Consider the following 11,196-nt stretch of genomic DNA (forward strand, 5'->3'; position numbering starts at 1 on the left):
AAAACACAGAAGGTAAAAATTGGATAAATTCGATGGAAAAGAAACAGAGTATAGAATTATACCGAAAGTGGAAAATGCAGATCAGGAAGGAAGATTTCTTTGATAACTCAAGATGCAGTGCCCTACTTTTTGAAGCTAGATCAGGGTGCCTTAGAACACGCAGCTACAAAAAGAAATTTAACAATGGAGAAACGCATGTGCTGTATGTGGAAACTCCAGTGAAACAATTGACCATATTATACTCGAATGTAATGGTATCCATCTGGAAGTTGATGGAGGCGCAGTCACTGTTCCTGAAGCTCTGGGGTTTAGAGATTGATTACGAAAAAGCCTTTGACTCAGTTGAAACCTCGGCGGTGATGCAGGCATTGCGAAATCAGGGGGTAGACGAGCCGTACGTGAAAGTGCTGGAAGATATATATAGTGGCTGCACAGCAACCAAAGTGCTGCATAAAGAAATATCAAAATTCCCATAAAGAAGGGTGTTAGGCAAGGAGACACAATCTCCCCAGTACTATTCACAGCTTGCTTAGAGGAAGTATTCAGAGACTTGGAATGGAAGCAGTTAGGGATAAGGGTAGATGGAGAATACCTCAGTAATCTACGATTTACTGATGACATTGCCTTGTTAAGCAACTCGGGGAATGAACTGCAAATAATGATTGATGACCTAGACAGGAAAAGTAGAAAGGTAGGCTTGAAAATCAATATGCAGAAGACTAACGTAATGTTCAACAGCCTCGGGAAGGAACAGCAGTTTACATTAGGCAGCAAAGTACTGGAAGTAGTAGACGAATGTGTCTACTTGGGACAGGTAGCAACCGCAGATCCGGACCATGGAAATGAAATAACAAGAAGAATAAGATTGGGATGGAGCGCATTTGGCAAGCACTCGCAGATTATGACTAGCAGCTTACCGGTATCGCTAAAGAGGGAGGTATGCTCGCGAGTTTTCTTTCAAAACGCTGACGACACAGGGTTTACGAGAAAATGGGGCTTCTTAATGCATTCGCGTTCAAATAACTGTAAGAAAGGAGGCCAGGTTTCTCCAGCGATGTTGCCGCAAATAAGTCAATGTACTGAGAAGCTAGAGGGCTGGGAAGGAATGGGGGAAAATGCTAAAGACAACGCCTCTGTAATATCCGATTCGCTCGTGACATTACATTCTTAGGAAATAGGGATCTAAGGGAGGCGGACAGCCGCCTTGTAATGTTCAACTGAACACTCAAAGAATGATGGCGTGACAAAGAAATAATACAAAAAAATGGATGTCACGAAGCCAAAGAAGACCCTCAAGGTTAAGGTGGGCGGTGAGGGAGTGGCAAGAAAGTATGTAAAGGCAAGTAGGGACCTCAGATTCGGTCTCTCAAGGGGAAAATGCTGTCCAGAGCATATCTGGCCGTAATCACGTTCGTCGTTCATGAAACCAGCGCCACTAAAGTTCCTTTCGCTGCGGGCACTTGCGGCTGGTATGCACAGAAACTTTTTGGCCAGGAGAGAAAGGCATGGAAACTCTTCGGCATGAGTCTTCCACCACAGCCGCACACTGTCGTTGCCGTTGCTACATGTGTCAGCGTGTAGCTGCCCAGCTCGTCTTCATCAGCTTGAGTTTCGACGGTGTCGTGCTACTGCTGACACTCATGCATCAACATTTGTCGCTTCGCACATGATTATTGGTTGCTGGTAGTTTCTTCTCCTGCAGAAAGTGATAGCATATCGAACAGCGTTTCCCTCACTTTCTCGCAAAGAGCGTTGCAATGTTGCAGTGCAGCAATTCTAAGGAGTTCCCCGGGCTGCATTTTACTTTCAAAAACCTGCATTTCTCTTGTCTTCAGAATGACCATTTGTGAGTTGCCTGTAGAATGTGCAAGGTGTTTCTTCAGCTTCGTAAAGAAAAGAAGAACAAGTGGCAATGTTGCCAGCTTGTCTTGTTCAAGCTTATCGGTTGCCTCTTCGAACGGCTCAAGGACGTCAACAATGTCCGTCAATGTCGCCTTGCTGACATCCGCCATCAGGGAGTTCTCTCTCGATCCAACAAGGTTTCAATCTCCTCGTATTGAGTCAGAACTGACCAAGCTTTGCATTCCATCCCGTGCTCACTTCCTGGCACACGGTGTGTGGAAGCTGGCTTACGAGGCCACTTTGCTTTAAAAAAGTGACGGCAGCCTTAATTTTCTGCATTTGCTCGCGCAGCTCAGGTTGATCTTCAGAAAGGTAGGCATCCTGAGTACAGTGGTCACGATATGAGCGCTACAACTCATTCTTGTGTAAGGGCGGAGGGCACTGATATTATTGGCTCCCTGGTCAGTGTAAAAGACAGAATTTTTTTAAGACGGCTTCGTCAGAACCCATTTTCGCGTACCGGCGCAGAAGTTACTTCCGAATGTTCTCGCCTGCCTTTTTCTCGGCCGGAAAGTCGCCTGTGAACCACACCAGGCTTTTCCAGCTATCATCGACGTAGTGGGCAGTCGCAGTAATGTACGAAACCTTCTTATAATCATCAGCCCCCGGCGAAGCAACACCGACCTTTCTCCCTATTGCTGACACGCTGCAATACTGCCCACCGACAGCGATCAGTTCATAGACAACCTTCAAAAATCCATCGTCACATACGACGTCGAATTTTCTCATGTCTTTCGCGCACCAACGAACACAAGATGTTGTCAAGTTTTCTTTCACAGTGACAGGAAGATCTGTTTATTTTTCTTTTTGACTGAAGGAAGAAGTAACGGCAGCACGCTCTGGCGTTTACTTGCGTTTGTGACGACTCAGATGGGATGTTCCTGTTCTGCCTCCATCGTAGGTCAAGACGTTTGCAGTCTTTGCATTGCACATGCTCTGCTGGTGACAAGGTATTGGCGTCAACGAGAATTTTTTTCCATACTTCGCTTTTTCTGGCTTCCTTAAAAATTAGTTGCAGCTTCCCCGAAGCAATGTCACTCTTAAGTCACGCTGCGTTCATATTCAAAGACTTATGCGGAGCCCTAAACACGAAACACTATGAGCAGATGTATGAATACCTTGAAATGAGAGCTGGAATGCCTTGGTAGGTCCACAGAGGTGCAGTTTTCGTGCACAGAGGCAGTGACTCTGCAGTGGTGTATAGACATCGTGTATCCCGCTGTTTGCCCAAGGAGTCCCACACTGTAACCCGAGCGTGTCCAACAACCGTATCTGCCGCCGCCGCAGCGAGGCGATGTCGATCGTGGCGCCAGCGGCCTGCACCTGTGGCCGCGGCGGCTACACCTTTCGTCGGTGTTGCGTTCTCCGCAACACAACCACACCGCCATCCGAGACGTATATCCAAGGTCGGGCGATGCGTGCCGCCGCGGTGTAAGCGGTAGATAGATCACATTTCGTCGCATGCTTTCTGCTTTTCTTTTTTTCCTTAACAGTGCATAAAGGATAGGGACAGGCAGGGTGGCGGTGCACTTTCGAACTATACACGCTTGCTTCCCTTAGTGAGGTATGGCCTACGGCATCGGATGAAGGGCTAAAGATATGACTGCTTCATTGCGCAGCGGGTTAAAGCACATCGGCCGCTTTTGCAGCTCAAGACGCGCCCGGTATATGACACTACAGTCACGGAAAATTGTCTGTCAATATGTTATGCAACATCTTGTATATTTCATTGCTTAAATCCAAACGTCAACGTTTACGCGCCCTTTGCTCACACAGAAAAACTGCAGGTGAGTGGGCGCGCGTGGCGCGTATGCTTGCGCGTGTGTATTGAATATTTATTTATTTATTTTTTCGTCCAAGGCCATAGCAAGAGGCTTTTAGTACATTTCGAGCAGCGAACATATATACATATCTTCCATGAGCAGCACGACAGGACATACAAGTATACGTACAAGAAAAGAGAAAACATTACGACGTACAAAGCAAAAAGATCATCCATAACAAACAACTTCACAATGCAGTGCACACCGCGCAAATTACAAAATACTGCACGTGACCGTTTTCCTGTCAACAGGTAGCAGTTACGGCTCATGCACCGCTATCATGAATATATTAAATGCTCGACTTCTGAGAGGAATGAAGATAGAAATTATTGCACGCGAGTAATGCGATGTTCTAAGCGATTCCATTCACTGATGGCGAGAGGAAAGAAGGAATGCTTGAATGTGTCATGTGTGCAAGTGTTTGTGCCAAGATGGTCGCGATTCTCAGAACGATGTGCATTTTCGCCAGTCTATTTTGTAGCGGTTGTGTATTAACTGAAACAGGAACTTCAGGCGCGCTTGTTTTGCCCAAGATGATAAGGTAGGAAGGCCGCATGAGGCTGCAAGCAAAAACGGAGAATCGGTGCGCTTGTATATGTTATATATTTCTCGTAATGCCACTACACAGCTTCTAGTTTCTTCATGTTGTTACCGAATTAGGTAGCCAGACAGTATTCGCGTATTCTAAAATTGGCCTTACGAATGTTGTGTGTGCTAGGAGTTTAGTGGATACTGGGGTGAAACTTAGGCATCTCCGTATACAGAAACGTTTTCGCAAAGCAGCTGATGTGATGTCAGTGATGTGAGAGTCCCACCTCAGGTCAGATGACAGCGTGATACCAAAACATTTATGGTGCCTAACATCTGTTAATGGCTTGGCTTGGCAAAGGTCGCGCTCCACCTTGGCTTGCAACACAACACGAGTGGAATTCCTCGACCGAACGTCGAGTCGGCGTTCTCGCCGCACAACCATACAGCTCGCCCACGCAAGCTTCGCTGATCCGATCACGTCATACGTGTTCATCATCAGTCTCCGGCCTTGATCCAAGCCGTGAGATCCAAGGCACCGACCGGCAGTTGCGTAGAAGTGGTTGTCTGGCACGCGGCGAAAAAGTGTTGTCTTACACGTACCGCCGCGTTTTACCGGTAAATTAAGGAGCTAGCCGTGCGCGGATCCGCCGCTGCGTCGTCGCCTCTCGAGTGGAACATTCGGCCACGTGGAGTGTAGCTGAGTCTTCGATCTTAACAACATGTAAATGTTTGTGGGCTTCAGTTTGCGTCGCAGTGAGGCGCCGCTTCCGTGCACCGTCTTGCGCGCTGCTTTCTCTTCTACAAATTTGCTGATTGTGGATACAATTCGCGAAGTTAACGAATGAAAATGGTCATGCAGTATAGAATTAACTACAGTGAACTGAAATCAACGATTGCTTACATCGAAAGATGCGCGTACAATCATCACGATGCGCCGGAACGATCCTGTCCGCCGACCATTGCTATCAGCGGCCAGCGGCAGTCGTCGGTGCTACTTGCAGTAAGTACGGCCGCCAAACGCACGTCTTAACCGATGTATTTTACTCAGACAGGCTTCCCTGTAAAGCGATGAGAAAACCAAAAAAGGAAATATACGAATCTGTATTACAATTTTGAAGCCGATGACCTGTTTGCCATCCGCCGAAACTGACTATCTAGGGACGAGTACTGTAGGCTGGCGGAAGCGCGTATCATCGCCACCCGCGGAAGGCGCCGTTTCCGAAGGTCCGCGCTTTGTGCAGGAATGCTGCTGTTGCACAAGTACAGCAGGCAGTCCTTCTTATAGTAACTATTTTCTTTTTTTTATACGGACGTAAACTGTATCAAACCAAGCAGCGCTACACGGCCGGCTCACGACTCCATGGTCCCGGCGGCGGCGACGGACAACCAACGCGGACCATCGGCGCGCCGTCTGCGGCAGCCTTCAGAAATTTTAGTCAATTAAAAAGTCAATAAAGTATAGTTTTAGCTACAGACGATTTTAGTTTCGATGCCTGGGCGCAGCCATCTTAGTTTGATGGTGGCTCCCCGTATGAGCCAAACTGCGGGAACGTCCGGTCCGGCTCCTCTTGATGCCATCTTGGGCTGTGCAGTGCGTGTTAATGCTGCAATGCGGCAGTGTAAAATTGCTGTTTCGCGGTGCTCGTGAAAGCTACCCGACACCTTGGCGCTATTTTATGTTTTGTTTGAGCGCGCCAGCAAACCATATACCATCCGTTTGGCATGGCGGCAGCTGTTGGAAACAGCACTATAGCGACTAGGGCGACTGCGAAGGACTGCACTGCGCTTCCGTAGGCCGAACTCGTCAGGTTAACTGTGAGAATGTATCTGTTGTATTTATCACGACACCTGTATTTTAAATTAAATTTTACGATCGCAATGGTAGCTGTACACACAAAGACACAGCGAATGAACCATACGGGCAGCTACCAAACGCGGAATACAGATGCTGCGAAAGATGCTTTTCAGTCATCGCCACATTGATTCAACGTGAATTGCGACCCTTTTCGTGTCGTGTATTTCCTCTCGACAGTGGATATGTATATTCGATGTTGCGCTGCTTTCATTTCGTATTAAATGTACGGATAGCCACCGCGGTTAGTACGCCGCTAACAGCTGCTATCGCAAACCGATCTTGAAGAATGCATGCGTGTCTGTGGTGCGTCGGCTACTTAGTGCGAGTCCACGAACACGCATTGCTGCTCCGATGGCAATTACCACTGAAAGGGGCGCTAATAATTGAATTTAAGTCTCTCAAATGACAATATACAGAGATGCAAGACCGCTTTGCTAATCACGAAGCCCACTCGGTACTATAGCAACAAAGGCGTACTCGACAATTGTTTACATCGCAGCATGTACGTGCAATCCCCACGAAGCGCCGGTGTGCGCGGCCGGAGCAATTTGGTCCCACTGCTCATGACCGCCGCCGCGTGAGCGCTCGCCTGCATGCGCTGCCTGCAAGACGCCACAACGTTGGTTTACAAGGAAAAAGAAAAGTAACTGCAAGTAATAAATGCGCAGGAATGATTCAATGAGCTCAAGTATGAGTACATTGGTTGGGGTGTTGTCGCCCGTAAATTCGCCTGGCTGGCGAACAGTCCAAAGAATGTTTACGGACACTTGTTTCCTGTTTGTTTCGGTTGCCGAACAGTGTCACACCTAGGTAATACTGCAGCAACCTGTCCAGCTTCCCGTCTGTTCGTGCGGTGGCATGCTGTTGGGGAACAAATTGGTTCCGAAACTTGTTGGCGGCTCGTTTGGCGAACTTATTTGGTTTGTGTCGCTGTTTTGTTTCCGCAGTGCGGCACTGATTTCGAAAATGAATTGCGAAACTTGTACAAGCCTGCCATTAACCGCGGTGTCGCCGGCAGAAAACTTTCAGCTTGCTAGGTTGCATGACGCGGGGCATGGTGCAAGAAGCAGCCGGGCCTACTCCGAAATGTTTTTTTTTGTAAAATTAAAAATGTGATGGGGGTTGATTGGGGAATTTTTAAATTTTACTGAATAATGTCTTGTGGCCAATTTTTGCCACTTTTCTTCCAGAAACACGTCGGCAATAAATTCACGATTCGGAAAGCAGGCGCGACAAAAGGGTGCTGACGGCTGCAGACGGTTAGGAATACGCATACAGGTTTACATGTTACCTGCGCAAACCTACGTGTCCCGGCACTCTTTGTATCATCGCGGCCGTTAATCACAAACCTCAAAGTGCGGGTATCGAGCACCGCTTCGATACCTGCACGCCTTCACTGTTGCGCCAAGGACGGCGGAGAGAAATCGGACACGCGTTTGCTGTTAGAAACCTCTTAGTTCATCGTACAGCACCGACAGTAGAACAACTTGCTAATATAACAACCTCTGCATACCTACTACAAGCAAATGTAGAAAATGCGGACGAACGCGGCGTGTTTTTCTAAAGCGAGAAGGTTGCGGTCGCAGGAACTAGAGCACTGCGCGGGCATTAAATATTTACCCGGGCCCGCCCCGGGCACTGCAGGCTTGTTCGTTACCCGGCCATGTCCGGCCCGATACTTAAATCTGTGCCTGGACACGGCCCGCACCCGAAGAAGCTTTGATCTCCCAGCCCGGCCCGCTGCGTGGACAGGCCCGACACAAGCCCCGAAACCCGAGTGCTAGGTCTGCATCGGTAAAGCCAAAATATTTTGTTTCTACGAATCTCAATAAAAAACACCTTTATAATTTTAAAAATGGAAACACTACACTCTGCAGAGATAGCAGCAGTTGAATAACTGTAATTTCATTATTTTTTCTGATAAGTGGTAATGTGATAAATTACTTTAGTTCAATAATTTTGTATCAAACGTAACTAGTTCCTTTCGAAACTGCTTACCTAAGTGCAGCTTTACTCTTTATAGACAAATCAACGTACGCCCGGCTGGGGCCTCGAGAGTAGGAATGAAGCGCGGCAGTCTTGGGCCAGCGTAAAAGACCAACGAGAAGGGGTGAAAATGAGAACTGACCTCCTCTGAAGGGCCGCCGAAGAGGCAGGTATAGGACAGGACGGAGTTCTTCAGAGTTAGTACTGAGCAGCGCTTTGTGGCATACCCAAGGTTGCGCCGGCTAGGGCAGTGTGGTGCCTGGATGGCTGATACAGCATTGGAGGGAAGGCGAGAGAATGTGTCTGTCAGTGCATCACGAGGCTGGCTGCAGTTTCGTTCAACCCGTTTCTTAGTTTTTGTTTATATATCAAGACCTGAAAGTAATTTGAGAGTAATTGAATTAATTTTCTAAAATATCTGTAATGCAACACTAATTTTTGGATCAATAATTTGAAGTGTATTTTATTTATTTTGTGGGTTTTTCCGCATATTAATTGGTAATGCAGTTGAATTGGTTTTCAGCCCCTCCGTGGTGTTGCAGTACGTGGATAAGGCGCTCGAGTACTGCGCCCAAAGATGCGGGACCGAATCCCGGCCGCGGCGGCGGTTCTTTGATTGATGCGAAAAGCAAGGCGCCCGTGTGCTGCGCGATGTCAGTGCACGTGAAAGAACCCCAGGTGGTGGAACTTTCTGGTGCTCTTCACTACAGCGTCTCATAGCCTTAGTCGCTGTGGGATGTTAAACACTATAAACCAAACCGAATTCGTTTTCAAAAGTAATTCTTCCATGTATGACGCTCTCTGCTTCTTTTCTGACCTTTTTTTTTAAACAGTACGGACTTCTAGGCAGAGCGCAATAACTTATGAACCATGAATACCTTACGGAAGAACCGTGAATGGACATGGAAAAGTACTAACGGGGAGACAAAAAATAAAATTGACTTCATACTGTGTTCAACCCCCGCTTTAATACTGGACGTAGAGGGAATCGGCAAAGTGCGGTGCAGTGACCGCCGGATGATGAGGTCCTGAATTGGTCTAAATCTGAAGAAGGAACGTAGTAGATTACGTAACGTTACGAATTAGCGGTGTGGAGGAGGGCAGAAGGGTTCAGGATCTCGCTACAGAATAGATATTCAGCTCTAACCGAGGATGGCGACATTGCCCTAGAAGCAGTACACAATAATTTCAGAGATCTCATTACTGAGTGCGCTGTAGAAGCAGGCGGCAGGACAGTTAGAGAGGATACCGGTAAGCTGTCTAAGGAGACGAAAGATTTTATTGAGAAACGCCATAGTATGAAAGCTTCCAATCCAACAGACAGATAGAATTGGCAGAGATAGCAAAGCGAATCAATAAGCGCAAAGTGGCCGATATAAGAAAGTATAACATGGAGAAAAATGAGCATGCTGTAAAGAACGTAGGAAGCCTAAAAGCGGTGAAGAAGAAATTTCGCATAGGGAAAAATTAGATGTATGCGCTGAGGGACAAGGCGGGCAACGTCATATGAACAAGATAGTCAAAGTAGCCGAGGAGTTCTATACTGATCTCTATAGTAGCCAAAGTAGTCAGGACCTTAACGTGATTGGCGGTAGGGAAAAACAGTCAGACGTTCCACCAGTGACAAAGGACGAGGTCAAGAAAGCAATAGAAACTATGAAAAGCGGGAAAGCAGCTGGAGAGGATCAGGTAACTGTAGATTTGTTGAAGGACGGGGGGGATATCGTGCTAGAAAAACTGGCCACCCTGTGTGCGTTGTGCCTGGTGACATCGACGTTACCGGAATCATGAAAGAACGCAAGCATTATCCTCATTCATAAGAAAGGGGACTCTAAGGACCTTAAAAATTACAGACCAATCAGCCTACTCTCCGTTACTTATAAGGTATTTACTAAGGTAATCGCTAATAGAATCAGGACAACCTTAGACTGCAATCAAGCAAAGGATCAAGCAGGTTTTCGGAAACGGTACTCTATTATCCATCATATCCATACCATCAACCAGGTGATAGAAGATTGTTCGGAATATAACCAGCCCTTATACATAGCATTCATTGATTATGAAAAAGCATTTGACTCAGTAGAAACCTGGGTGGTGAGGCAGGTATTGCGTAATCAGGCGGTAGACGAGCCGTACGCGAAAGTGCTGGAAGATAAATATAGTGGCTGCACAGCAACCATACTTCGGCATAAAGAAAGTAACAAAATTCCCTTAGAGAGAGGTGTTAGGCAAGGAGGCACAATCTCCCCAGTACTATTCAAAGCTTGCTTAGAGGAAGTATTCAGAGAATTGGAATGGGAGCGGTTAGGGATAAGGGTGATGACATTGCCCTGCTAGGTAACTCAGATGAACTGCAAATAATTATTGGTGACCTAGAGAGGAAAAGTAGAAAGGTAGGCTTGAAAATCAATATGCAGAAAACTAAGGTAATGTTCAACAGCCTCGGGAACGAACAGCAGTTTACGTCAGGTAGCGAAGCACTGGAAGTAGTAGGCGAATACGTCTAATTAAGAGAGGTAGTAACCGCAGATACAGACCATGAAAATGATAAGGCAAAAAGAATAAGATTGAGATGGAGCGCATCTGACAGGCACTCGCATATTATGACTAGCAACTCACCGGTATCGCTCAAGAGGAAAGTATACAAAAGTTGCATCCTACCTTGTACTAACCTATGGGGCGGAAACGGGAAGGTAACAAAGAGGGCCCTATTTAAGTTGAGGACAACGCAGAGGGCTATGTAAATAAATATGGCAGGGGTAACTTAAGAGATAGGAAACGTGCAGAGTGGGTCAGAGAAATAACTCATCTCACTGACATTCTAGTGGGAATCAAGACGAAGAAATGGGCATAGGCAGGACATGTAGTGCGAAGAGATTATAACCGATGGTCGCTTAGGGTAACAAACCGGACCCCGAGGGAAGGGAAGCGTTGCATGGGGCAACAGAAAGTTAGGTGGGCGGATGAGGTGAAGTTCGCAGGGGTCAAGTGGAGGCAGCTAGCACATGACCGGGTTAATTGGAAGAATATGGGAGAGGCATTCGCCATTCAGTGGCTATAGTCAGGCTGATGATGATGATGATGATGGCATACTTCTGG

The sequence above is a fragment of the Amblyomma maculatum genome, chromosome 7, assembly GCF_055883805.1.
Source record: "Amblyomma maculatum isolate TAMU_Amacu chromosome 7, ASM5588380v1, whole genome shotgun sequence".
Lineage (NCBI taxonomy): Eukaryota > Metazoa > Arthropoda > Arachnida > Ixodida > Ixodidae > Amblyomma > Amblyomma maculatum.